This window comes from Barbatula barbatula (assembly GCF_947034865.1).
Source record: "Barbatula barbatula genome assembly, chromosome: 22".
NCBI classification, from domain to species: domain Eukaryota; kingdom Metazoa; phylum Chordata; class Actinopteri; order Cypriniformes; family Nemacheilidae; genus Barbatula; species Barbatula barbatula.
Genome location: NC_136785.1, coordinates 19,693,537 through 19,707,113, shown reverse-complemented (window position 1 = coordinate 19,707,113; position 13,577 = coordinate 19,693,537).

Sequence of the window (13,577 nt, the reverse complement as noted above, 5' to 3'; positions counted from 1 at the left end):
GTACTCGGTAGGGCCGTTGCCGGACTATGACTCCGGGGTTGGTTCGGATGTCATGTTGGATACAGTTGGTCCTGCCCGGGCGTTCCGTGAACACATCCTCATACTGACGGACCAGGGTGTTTACCTCTGTATTCTGAGGTGCCGAGAGCTGTTCTCCTAGGTGTACCATGGGGACGCCGTCCGATACGTAGGTGGCCAGCTGTTCCCGGGGAGCGGTCCACTTCTTCAGCAGATTGACATGCTACACCGTCTCCTCTTTCCTGCGTCCCAGTTTACAGACCCGGTATGTGACTGGCCCTACCTTCTCGACGACGGTGTATGGTCCGTGTCAAGATGCCAGGAATTTGGAGGTGGTAGTGGGGACGAGAACCAGAACCCGGTCTCCGGGTTGAAATTCTCTGGGTTGGGCGGGCGGATCATACCACCTCTGTTGGGCACGCTGGGCCTCATTCAGATGTTTCCGGACTTGTGGCATTACCCGGTCGATCCTCTCGCGCATCTCTCTTACGTGGTCCACCACCGTTCGGTGGGGTGCTGGCTGCTGTTCCCAGGCTTCACAAGCAACGTCCAGGAGCCCTTGGGGTTGTCTGCCAAACAGCAGCTCGAAGGGGGTGAACTCTGTAGAGGCTTGGGGTACCTCGCGGATCCCAAAGAGGACGTATGGCAGCAGGAGGTCCTAGTCGCGACCATCTTTCGGCCACTACTCTTGGGAGCATCCTCTTTAGGATTGAACCGCTCTACCAGACCGTCAGTTTGGGAACGGTAGACCGACGTGCGGAGCTGTTTGATCTGTAGTAGTCAGCAGAGGTCGGCCATCAGCCGGGACATGAACGGGGTCCCCTGGTCCGTCAGGATCTCTGAGGGGATGCCCATACGGCTGAACAACAGGAAAAGTTCCTTGGCGATTGACTTAGCCATGGCCTTGCGGAGGGGCACCGCCTCAGGGTAGCGGGTTGCATAGTCGACCACGACAAGGATATGCTCATGACCACAGGAGGACTTCGGCAACGGCCCTACCAGATCCATGCCAATGCGGCAGAAGGGTACGTCAATGATGGGCATTGGGACCAGCAGGCTAGGGGAAGGTCGCTGCTGGGATTTCCGTTGACACGTGGGGCAGGCTTGACAAAACCTTTTAACTTCGGCTTCAATCCCCGGCTAATGGAACCGGTCTCGTATCCGCTGTAGGGTGTTCTGGGTGCCGAATTGCCCGGCCATCGGGTGACTGTGCACTAGCTCAAGGATTGTGTCAGTCTTAGCTCTTGGCACAACCAGGAGTTCCTTTCCCTCCCCCTCCGCTGTGTGACACAGTATAGGAGGCCTTTTTTCACCATGAAGTGGGGCACCAGGTGCGGCGCCGGCATGCGTTCCTTTCCTTCCAGCACCTGCATTTGGCTCCAGCAGTTTCTCAGTCGCTCGTCCTCCCGTTGTTCCTTGCCGAACGCACCACCAGCTGTGATCTGTTGAAACTGTTTGAGGTAATTAGGGGTTGAGTGTTGGGTCTCACCTCCGTGGTCGCTGCTGGTGGCCACGTAGGCGGAGTGGGTCGGCTTGGACAAGCGACGACTTCAGCGGCCCCTGGACGCTCTTCCAGCTTGGACAGTGGCAGTCAGCATACGTTCGAACCCAGGCCAGTCCTGGCCTAGCACCACCGGAACGGGGAGGTCTTGGACAATGCCCACCTTGACCGGCCAGGACCCGGGCTCCGCTGCAATAGTCACTCGCCGAGCTGGCACGTAGCGAGTCTCTGTGGACACACGTGATGGGTAGCCGGGCCTTGCTTTCTGGAAGAGGGGCGACGACAGACGGCTGGACCAGAGTGACGGCACTTCCGGAGTCCAGGAGCGCCCGAAGGGTCTGGTTACCCACCCCGATTTTTTTGAGTCGGGGCACTGCGTTGCCATAATGGACGGGCCATCGGAGATGTCTGGGCAGGGCTCGCAGCAACCGGTCGACCACCACACACTCCGCTACCTGAAGGACTGAGGGTTCGCCGGCCAGCAGCCACAGATGTACCAGACGGGAGAGGTGAACCACCTGCTCAGGGACGCGCTCGTAGGAGATAATCCCGCCCTCGCCAGGATCTCCGCCTTGAGAAGATTTTAGTCGTCCCTCTGGGCGGCCATCAGTGAGTAGTACGCCCGCTGCGCTTCCCCTGTAAGGAAGGGCGCAAGCGTGCGTGCCCATAGAGCTCTAATCCAGGCCTCTCGTGTGGCGATCACTTCAAAGGTGTGGAGGTAAGCTTCCGCGTCATCCTGTGCGGTCATCTTGGTGACCAGCTGGGCGGCCTCAGCAGGGGGGCCAGGCAGCGGTGCGCGCTGGGCTTGTACCATACCCTGCTCGACCAGCTCCTGTCTGGCCACCAGCTGGTCGAAACATTGTTGTAAACAATCCTGGGTGGCCTTGATGCAATTGTTTCAAAACATCTGATCTACCCACACTGGAATGATTACTCTGGGCTCCCAGAGCACACAACCATCCTGTACACTTAAAGGGGTCAAACTCCGTTCCTGTTAATTCCTGTAAACATCCGCGTTGCACTGTTTCTTTCACCCGAGATAATACTGGATCTTTTCTTGTCCACTCTCTCACCTGTTCTGCTGAGTTCAAGGTGATATCAGTATTCTTCAGCATTAGTATTCTTTCCTCCTGCTCAGTGGCAGATTCCATTGGCATTGGTAGCCGACTCAGAGCAACATCTCATGCCATGATCTTAACCAGCCTTATATATGATGTTATATTCGTATGCTCTCAGAGTCGCCGCCCATCACTGGATTCTAGGAGAGGGCATTTGGGGAACAGCTTTTAATGCATTAAATAAAGACAACAAGCGTTTATGGTCCAGAACGATTGTAAATTTCCGATCATATAAATACTGTAGGCCATAAAGCACTGTAGGCCAAATATTACAAAAAGCCCTTTTTGTCCAACTGCGAATAATTCCGCTCAGCTTGATTCAATGTCTGTGACATAAATCCTATAGGTCTTTCACTTCCATCAGGCATCTTATGCAAGAAAACTGCACCCAAGCCATAAGGAAAAGCATCACATGATAAAATCACTTCTTTCTGTAGGTCATAATGAACCAGAACTTGTACGGACTGAATCATTTGAGCAAAAACAGCCTCTTGTTCCCCGGCCCAGTTCCATTTAGCATCTTTTGTGAACTTCTGTCCACCCGACAGAGTTGCAAACAAATCCTCTATCCAAGGAATGCGGTTCTGTTCCAACTTTGAAACTCTGTTTACCGTTAGCTTGTAATCCCCACATAGACGTACTGTATTATCCGACTTTTACACAGATACTTCCGGTGCAGCCCATTCAGAGTGTTTAAATTAGATTAGATTCAACTTTATTGTCATTACACATATACAAGTACAGTGTAACAAAATGTAGTTTAGGTCTAACCAGAAGTGCAATTAGAAAGTGCAGGATATACCGTTTGAATAAATACAGAATACAATATTGAGAAAATATTAAACAGTGGGCATGGACTATGTAAATATGACAGAAGGTATGTACTATGAACAATATATAAAGATGGCTATATACTATGAACATTAATGTACAGGTGGCTATGAACAGATAATAATTTAGACTAATCAATTGTGCAAGTGACTTAAGTGTGCATAAATTATAGACATTAGCTATTAAAGTTGCAATGCAGTAGGTGAGTTAATGCAGTTGTTGAAGTTACAGTGCAGTGGATGAGTTATGCAGCTATTAAAGGTACGGTGCAGTATATGAGTTAATGCGGTTATTAAAGTTACGGTTCAGTATACAAGTTAATGCAGTTAATAAGTTGCAGTCCAGAAGATTAGTTAATGCAGTTATTGAATTTACAGTGCAATAGATGAGTAGATGCAGTTAATAGAGTTACAGTGCAGTAGATAAGTTAGTGCAGTTATTGAAGTTACAGTGCAGTAGATGAGCTAATGCAGTTATGAAAGTGGTCCATTAGTGCAAATGAGCATTCAGTATAATATTTCAGATGTACAAGTGAGCAGTATAGAGTGCAATTGATGCTGTATGTGTGTAAACAGTCCGGTAGAGCAGATAACATGTGTACAGTTCAGTCATGCATGGCAGCCCTGTAGTGCAATGTAAACAATGTTATAGCAGCTTGAAGTTAAAGGTAAGAGTGGTAGTGGAATCAGTGGGGGGGCAGAGTTCAATAATGAAACAACTCTGGGGAAAAAAGCTGTTTCTTAGTCTGCTGGTTCTTGTCCGGAGGCACCAGAAGCGCCTACCAGAAGGCAGGAGAGTAAACAGCCTATGAGCGGGGTGAGAGGAGTCCTTGAGAATGCTGCGAGCTCGTCGCAGACAGCGTTTCTTCTGGATGTCCTCAATGGCAGAAAGTGTAGTCCCTGTGATGCGCTGGGCTGTTTTCACCACCCGCTGCAGTGCCTTGCGCTCAGCAACAGAACAGTTCCCGTACCAGACTGTGACACAGTTGGTCAGGATGCTCTCTATCGTGCAGCGATAGAAGTTCACCAGGATAGTTGAGGTCAGTTGGTTCTTCTTCAGTGTCCTCAGAAAGAAGAGACGCTGGTGAGCCTTCTTGACCAGGCATGAGGTGTTGGTGGTCCAGGACAGGTCCTCCGAAATGTGAGTCCCCAGGAATTTAAAACTGGAAACACGTTCAACAGCCATCCCATATAAATGGCTGGTTGTCTGAGTGGTGCCTGCAGAATGATATTGTTTTTTTATAAATAAATGGAAGAGTTTTGAAGGCAGACCTGACCTGTTAAAAAATGGTGGTCTCCCCCCCTTCCTGGGCTGGAGCTTTTTTCTTCTGTCTAGAAATATGGCACATAGTCAACTGCATGCATGCTAGACCCTATACCTACAAATCTACTGAAAGAGATGCTCCCAGAAATTATAGATCCTCTTCTTAGCATTATTAACTCATCTCTGACACTAGGACTTATGTGCCTAAAGCATATAAGGTGGCTGTTATAATCTTGACCCTCGAGAACTAGTTAACTACAGACCTATTTAAAATCTACCTTTCATATCTAAAGTTCTGGAAAAAGTAGTCTCAACTCAATTATGTTCTTTCCTCCAAAGGAATGACATCAATGAAGATTTCCAGTCTGGATTTAGAGCACATCACAGTACAGAGACTGCTCTCATTAGAGTTACAAATGATCTGCTTATGGCGTCTGACCTAAGTTGTATCTCCTTATTGGTGCTGCTCGATCTTAGTGATGCATTCGACACCATTGACCATAGCACGCTCCTACATAGACTCGAAAATTATGTTGGTATTAAGGGAATAGCTTTGAATTGGCTTAGATCTTATTTATCCAACCGTTTTCAAAATGTTGCAATAAACAATGAGGTGTCATGCAAATCGCAAGTCTAGTACGGTGAACCACAGGGCTCATTATACATGCTACCTCTAGGAGATATAATAAAGCAACACAGAGTTAGCTTTCACTGTTATGCTGATGATACGCAACTTTATATATCCTCAAAGCCTCATGAAACACACCAATTCCATCGAATAGTGGAATGCACTGTTGATATAAAGTAACAATTTCTTATTACTGAATTCAGACAAAACTGAAGTGACTTATTGGACCGAAAACCGCCCTACGTAACAACCAATAATACTGCTTAACTATTGATGGATGTTCCATAAAACGCTCATCTTTAGCTAAGAATCTTGGCGTTTTATTCGATAGTACTCCGTCATTTGAGAGGCAGTAGGTGGCATAGAATCTTGGGCCCTGTGCAAAGGCCAGATGTTGGGCCCCTCCACGCTATTTTTTGGTAAAATGTTTTGTAATTGTTGGGTAAAAATAAAGTATAATTTAGCGCTGAATCTCCTTTCTGTGTGAATTGTGATATACTTAAATATGAATAGATCACCTCGGTATCAATTAAACATGAATTGATAGTTTAACTATATGTAGGCCCCTCAAATACCAAGGCCCTATTAGGGATGGGCGATATATTATTGTTTGCGATATACCCTAGAAATATTATCATCGCGGGAAAAATTTGTCTCATCGCGATAATAACGTTAAGTCTAGTTGATGATGTAGTTTCGTGCGCGACTGACTCACTGTTCACGTGCGGAGTGAAAACGAGCATAGCGGAAGGCGGACATGAGGTTGAGGAGGAGCTTATTGTTAGGCAAAGAGTTACCGCTACAATTTGGAACTGGTTTGGTTATAGAAAATCAGATACGGAGCAAACTACCGTAATATGCGAGGTTTGCAGAAAAACAGTGGTTACAAAGAGTGGAAACCTGTCCAATTTGTTCCACCATCTAAAACACAAACCAGAGTACGAAGAAAGTTTGAAGCTACCTAATGCAACAACTACACGTGGACCTAGGGGTAATATAATTCCCACCCAGACAAAAATTGCCAGCGCATTTGCTAATTGCGTCTCTTATGATAAGCAAAGTAAACGATGGAACGAATTGACGTTTGTAATACAATCCATAAAAGGAAAGAAGGAGACTGGACCTGCCGAACATAAAAGGACTTTTAATTAATAAAAGCAACGTAAATAGACGGGCGACTGCCAGGCGACACAAACCATAACAAAAATATCCTCAGTGATACGAGACCGGTGCGCGTACAGCTGACGCTCGTTATAACTCACGCCTCGCATCCCGGCTCTTTTCCTGCCTACCTCAATACATCGTCAAAATTATTTTATTGATTTTATTTTTATTTATCATCTTGTGTTTTGCACTATTTTGTAAACTATCTGAAGACATCGTTACTTTTTTGATAACAATTTTTTTGTTACAAAAATATAACTACCTAATTGGTGGTAGCATGTTCCACATACGTATAAAATTTACATTCAAAGAGTGTGTCGTTCTCACTAAACTTATTTACTTTATCAGGTTACTTTAACGTGTTTGTAACTTTATCAGGATTTATTTGCAGTTGCACTTGTAAATTTGAAACACAAGACATGGTTGGTGATTGTTACTTTTGCTGTTTGCACAATTTTTGCCACTGTTGCACCATGTGAGTATAAATAAATACAGAAACTTTATTTACATTTTAAACTTGTAATTGATTTTAATTATTATTGTGTAATTGTTTGTGTGTGATGTTTTTCAGCACAGTCACTATTCAGCATATTATCGTCATTGTTATCGTTATCGCTGAAATAGTCGGGATAGATTTGTTAGGCCATATCACCCATCCCTAGGCCCTGTGTACTCAGACACCCCTTTCCCCCACTTGCAACGCCCATGACCACAGGTGGTGTTCATCAGGGTGCAGCCGAGGCAGAACCATCAACTGTGCAGCTTCTTCCCTGCTTCATCTGTGCAGTTGGAGGACTCCATGGAACATGAGCTAAACCGCTACCTCCTGACTCCTGTTATTGGTGGAGAGCAAGATCCCTTGGCTTGGTGGAAGGTACATAGGCTTAACTTTTGCGAGCAAACTCTCTCGCAAATACCTATGGGTATCAGCCACAAGTTCCCCCTTGGAGAGACTCTTTATTGCTGGTGAAAACATCGTGACATGTGATCGCTCTTGTTTGAAGGTCGAAATGTTAGTGTTTTTGGCCTAAATTTTTGGAATGTTGTACTCAACTAACTGTTGACTTTTTGTAAGCCTTCAGTTGGAGTCGAGATTTGTTCTGCACTTTATTTTGTAATGCCACTTACTGGTAGACGAAAATGTTATGTTCTTTGTACTTGAATGTGTATGTAGAATATTGTTTGTCAAATCAGAAGAGCTTGTTAACAAAAATCATTTTATTAAAGTGTAACATCTCTCTACATTTCTCTACCTGGAAAAAGTTTGGACTAAAGAAAAGTGAACGTTTATTTAATTATTTTATGTTAATAAAGTAGACGGCATACAACCACCATCTAGCCGTAGTTGCATAAATGCGACGATGCCTGACACGGGGCAGTGCACCGGGTCGTAGCCTTTCTCTCTGCACCATTTAGCGAACACTGCCCATGTAAGAGCCTATGTGCCTAATAGAAGGAGCTTATGATTCCTTAAGCATATACAACATGCAATCTGACAAAGCCTTTGAAGTCAGTGGTTCCTGCACACTTGCCACACATGCAGGTACCACTATTTGGGGTTGACTTGCCATATTGTGCTGCCCACCTGAAAAAGCAGGTCCTTTCTCAGATGGATCGGCCAAGGTGGAGAGATTGACAGCTCCATCAAGGCTGGTTACGCCAGATGGGGGGAACTAGGATGAATGATTCTCTCTCCTCTTTGAACTTCTGGAGCACCACCGGGAAAACAGGAGAAGATGCTGTGCAGTTCTTGCTGACAGTTAGCCATGGAATTGTAAATGCATCTCCTTGCAGGGCCTGGGATGTGCGCTAACCTGATGGAGAGCAGGTGACGATCGGCCCATTAAACAATGCTCGCCGCTTGTTCGAAGAGGGTCCTCGATTGTACCTGGCCCTGGCGATTTATGTACGACCATCGTGGTGTTGTCCACACAAAGCAGTACATTTTGTGCTCCGACTTTGGGAAGGAAGCTCTGCAGAACTAGAAAAAACGCTCTCATCTCCAGACAATTTATGTGCCACTTCTGCTCCGCCACTGACCAGGAGCCTGAAGCCGGGTTTCTGTCACACAGGGCTCCCCAGCCCATTAGCGACAAATCCTTCGTGACCACTTTCTGCATGGTGACCAGTACGAGCTGAACACTGCGGCTGAAAAAGTCACGGTTGCGCCAAGGTTTCAGTGCTTTCGGATGCTTCGGCCATCAGCCCCAGTATCCTCTGATAGTCTTTAAGCACCACAAGGCTTCCAGTGCTGAAAACACTCAGCGTCTAAATCGAAATCAGGTCCAAATGCTCTCCCAAGAACATAATCTGCTGATTGGGGCATAGCGCACTCTTTTGCATACTCACACACAAACACAATTTCTCTAGATGGGATAGCGCTTTTGGGTGTCCAGGACATCTTTTGTGTGGGCTAGCATCAGCCAGTCATCCAAATAAATGAGAATATGAATCCCCCTCGCTTTCAAGGGGGAAAACGCAGTGTCCACACACTTTGTGAACATGCGTGGGGCAAGCGCCAGACCGTACCAACTATGTGCCCTCGAATGCAAATCACACAAAAGCATGATGGGGGCAATCTGGATGTGGAAAGATTCGCCTCAAATCTACAAAAAACGAATCCCTGTGACAAACCTTCGCAAGCATTATAATTTTGAAGTCGTGCTTGTGAAGCGCTTAATTGATTGCTCAAGTCCAAGATAGGCCAGAGATCCCCGTCTTTCTTTGGTACAACAAAGTAGCAGGTGTAAAACAATTCTCACTCAGGAGAATTACTTCTATAGCTAGCCTGGCGATTAGTTTTCCAATCTCCTGTCATAGAACATGTGCACCTTTGCTAAATCTGTCAACGAGACAATGCAGTTGAAAATGGGAGGTCTGCGCCAAAACTGATGCGAATAGTTGTTCTCTATAAAACAGGCTTAACGATATGCCCCACACTGAGACAGGGCTACACTGCGCAAAAACTTGAGAAGCGGTTGAGCAGTGAGCGACACATGCGGCTGTATTCCCTCGATTAAGGGGGGAAAGGGCAAGCCCTCTATGACTTCCCGGCTTTGCTTGCTGTACATTGGCATGGGGAATGCGGGTATGCGTGGGCGCTCTAACCTCAGCGTTATTTGGCATCGCAACAGCCAGGCTTCTGACTGGCACACGTAAATTCCAGCATATTTCCCCGACCTTGATCTCATTGCAGTGGCTACCTGTTAAACTTAGGGTAGAATACAAAATTTAACGTTAGTTTTCAAAGCTCTACATAACCTTGCACCAATGTATATCACGGAATTGCTGCACCCACACAATCCTGGGAGATCTCTTAGATCTAGGTCTTTGTGTATTCCAAGATATAAACTCAAATACTGTGGTGATCGAGCTTTTGCAGTAACTGGCCCAACACTTTGGAATACTCTCCCGATGGCCATCCGATCAGTCTCCTCGTTCGCTGTTTTTAAAACAATGCTTAGATCTCACCTCCTGGAGTGTTTTAGTTTATATATTATTTATTGTATTTTACTTATGTTGGATTCTGTTATTTCATTGTCTTGTAAAGCACTTTGGTCTACTTTAAATTGTGTTAAAGGTGCTTTATAAATAAATAATCCAAACCAAACCACCGCAACAGTGAATGTTCCCACGGCGTCACCAAACAGGCCTTGAGGAGGAGCAATGTGTGCGTTCAGAATGTGAAAGAGGAGAAGCAGCTTATTCAGACCCACATCAGTTCTTTGATGAAACAGGAGCAATACTTTGGCACAGAGAGATTCAAACTAAAATATCGATACGTTGTAGTATTGATATGAGTATCGGTCTGCTCACCCCTAAGGCTAGAATACACTACCTGATTTTTAAAATCTGAACAGATTTTTTCAAAACTACACATCACACATTTGCAGACTTGTTATAAAAAGGGCATCACACACTACGCTGTAAAATATGCAACAAGTCCAGACTAAAAATCTGGGCAAACGCTTTTTTTAGTGTATTACAGCCTTAACGGAATCTTTTTGACCGCTACGTTTTATAACTCGTAAAATGATCTACAACCCTGATAGCACACATACATTTACATCTGCAAGACATCTTAAATACATAGTTTGCTCATCTGCAATACGTCTCGGAGACGTGTGTTGTCAGACGTCATATAGACCTGTAACATGCTTATGATTTAGAATGGAGGAACAACAGCTCTTTCTAAGATGTTCGGCAGATGTTTTTACTTAGCAGATGTTTCCAGATATCCAGATCTTTAGCGTATTACAGACGTTCAGACGTCACCGAGACGTATTGCAGATGAGCAAACTATGTAAATGCAGACGTCAAATAGACGTAAGCCAGATGGATTGTGCTATCTGGGAAGGGTCTGCTAAATGACTAAATGTAAATAAAAGTAACACGAGAATGTTCACAAAATAACAAATGTGAGTACTACAAAAAGTAGCCTATTACATTTAGTCATTTAGCAGACGCTTTTATCCAAAGCGACTTACAAAGAGTTCGGGGAGCAATCAGTGATATGTCATAAAAGAGCAATAGGACGGTAGGTGCTAATACAAAGATACTAGTTTCAACATAACTAGACCACCTTCTGTTGAGAGAATAGAGAGGGTTAGTGTACTTTTTTTTCATTTGTCTGTCAAGTATTCGCTGAAGAGGTGTGTTTTAAGTAGTTTTATGATGGTTGTGAGAGATGTGGTTGACTGGACCGCATTGGGAAGAATGTTCCACCTGGAAGGAGTTGTGAAGGAGAATGAGCGGGAAAGAGATTTAGTGCCCTTATTATTAATGTCCTTACTATTGTGGTGATGCGATTGCCTGACCCACCTATGTTTGAGGAAATGGTACGGTCCGGGGGTATAAAGGTAGATAGGACTGGCATGTCACACAGGTGTGTCCTATAGGGCTTCCGGGAGTACTTTTATTTCCGGTGGGTTGGGCTACACGTCCAAGAGGTAAGAGCTACCAGTGGCAGTTAAAGTGTTGATATTTAATGTCAAACAGGGTAAATGGAGATGCATTTAAATTACAGTGTGGTTGAGGAGTACTGCGGGCATTTGTGAATGGCCATGTATTTTCGAGAGCCATTAGTGAAGTCTGCGTCAAGTGCGTGGTGCATTACGGGTCATTAGCTGCAGGTGTGTTACTCATTTTCACGTATAGGGTTGTGGGAATGTATTTTCCCTCTAAATTCATTTGCTTGTTATATTTTTGCAGTGACTTTGGGTGTTGGAGGTGTTGCAGCAGGCTGAACCGACGCCAGTTCGCAGGCTGATACCGGCGCTATTTGGGGCTGTGATTCTCCCTTATGGACTAGCGCTATCGTACCTGCATGTATAACGACTGCTTGAACTGGAGTGTTTTCCGAGATAGACAGTGCCACTATTGTTCGCACTGATTCGTCCAACTTACCATTTCTCCTACCTGACTGCCTAGTGGATTCCTGAACCGGGTTGTTTCCAGACCCGTTACTTTTAGTGCGACGCTTAATTTACCTTCCACTTTCATTTCACTGCGTAGCGGATGCGTGAAGCTGACTGTTCCGGACCGAAGTGGACAGTCCGTAGAGTCGTGTTTATTTCCGTTTTTGCTCTTTCACTCGTTGCCGTGCCTGGGACAGCGTCTTTGTCCCGGTTGGTGTGGAGGATCTATTCCCATTTAGCTGGCAGTTATTTCCAGTGTATAATAACCATTTAGTGTCTGTTGACGTGCTTCGATATCGCGTTCTGCGTGTCTATAGGCACGACATTTGGCTCTCTTTCTCGGAGGACTGGTGATTACCGGACTAGCTATTATTATCGATGTCATTTTGGGCGTAACTTGTTTTGTTTAAATTGATTTTGTTTAATTCGTTTTGTTTAAAATTTATTTTGTTTAATTCGTTTTGTTTAAGTGATTTTGTTTACTTCGTTTTGCCTAAGTGATTTGGTTTTGTTTAAGTGATTTTGTTTACTTCGTTTTGCTTAAGTGATTTGGTTTAATTTGTTTTGCTTAAGTGATTTGGTTTAATTTGTTTTGTGTAAGTGATTTGGTTTACTTCGTTTTGCTTAAGTGATTTTGTTTACTTCGTTTTGCTTAAGTGATTTTGTTTACTTCGTTTGTTTTGTTTAAGTGATTTGGTTTAATTTGTTTTGTTTAAGTGATTTGGTTTAATTTGTTTTGTGTAAGTGATTTTGGGATTGAGTTTATTAATTTTCTTTTCGTTCCAGAATTAGGGGGAATTAGTCGCGGTCGAGATCCTCTGTATGTGGTGCTGTGGTTGACTTGTTTGTAGTGTCCACAATATCGAAACATTTGGCGTGTGGTGACGTGAGTGAGCACAACGGTTGTCGGATCAATCAGACGACTTTCCCCAATTCTGGGTTGGACGTTTTAAGTGTGTGTATGCTTTGTACGAAGATGATGGCCTGTTTCTTTTAATGACTTTAATTAAATGTGATTTTGTATTTTAGATGGTGTGTGTGAAATAAATTGTTTACCAGCTTCCCTTTTGTCTGCTACCTGTCTCAGCCAATAACGAACCTGTGAGCTTTTGGTGATTTACTTAATTTTGGGTCCCTGGCCCTATCCGGGGTGGCGTAGTCGGCTCATGCTTTGATTAATCTCCTTTCACCGTATGCCATCGCCACATTTGGCGTAGTCGGCAGGGTCTTGGCTGTTGTACGGGTACAGACGTAGGGATTTGTATTTTTTTTTTCACACATATATATATTTTCTTTCTTCTACTTGACCATATGGTGGAGACGCGTCTGGTGATTACCCCTTATATTGTGTAGAGATGGAGGCTGAATTACAGGAAATGAGAGACCTTGTGGCTCAGTTGAAGGCCGATAACGATCGACTGCGACAGGAGCAGACACCGGTTGAGTTGCTTGATCCTGGCGCAGGCTCTAGTAGTGCGTCACGGCCATTAACGCCTATATCTGTAGGATCCAATGTTAACACCGTTGAGCGCTTTGTTTTTGTTCCTCGTGAACGGCGCTGTCCCAAATTTAATGGTAGGTCTGGTGTAGGCATTGACGAGTGGGTCGAAGAAGCTCAGGCGTGCATGCGCATGCGG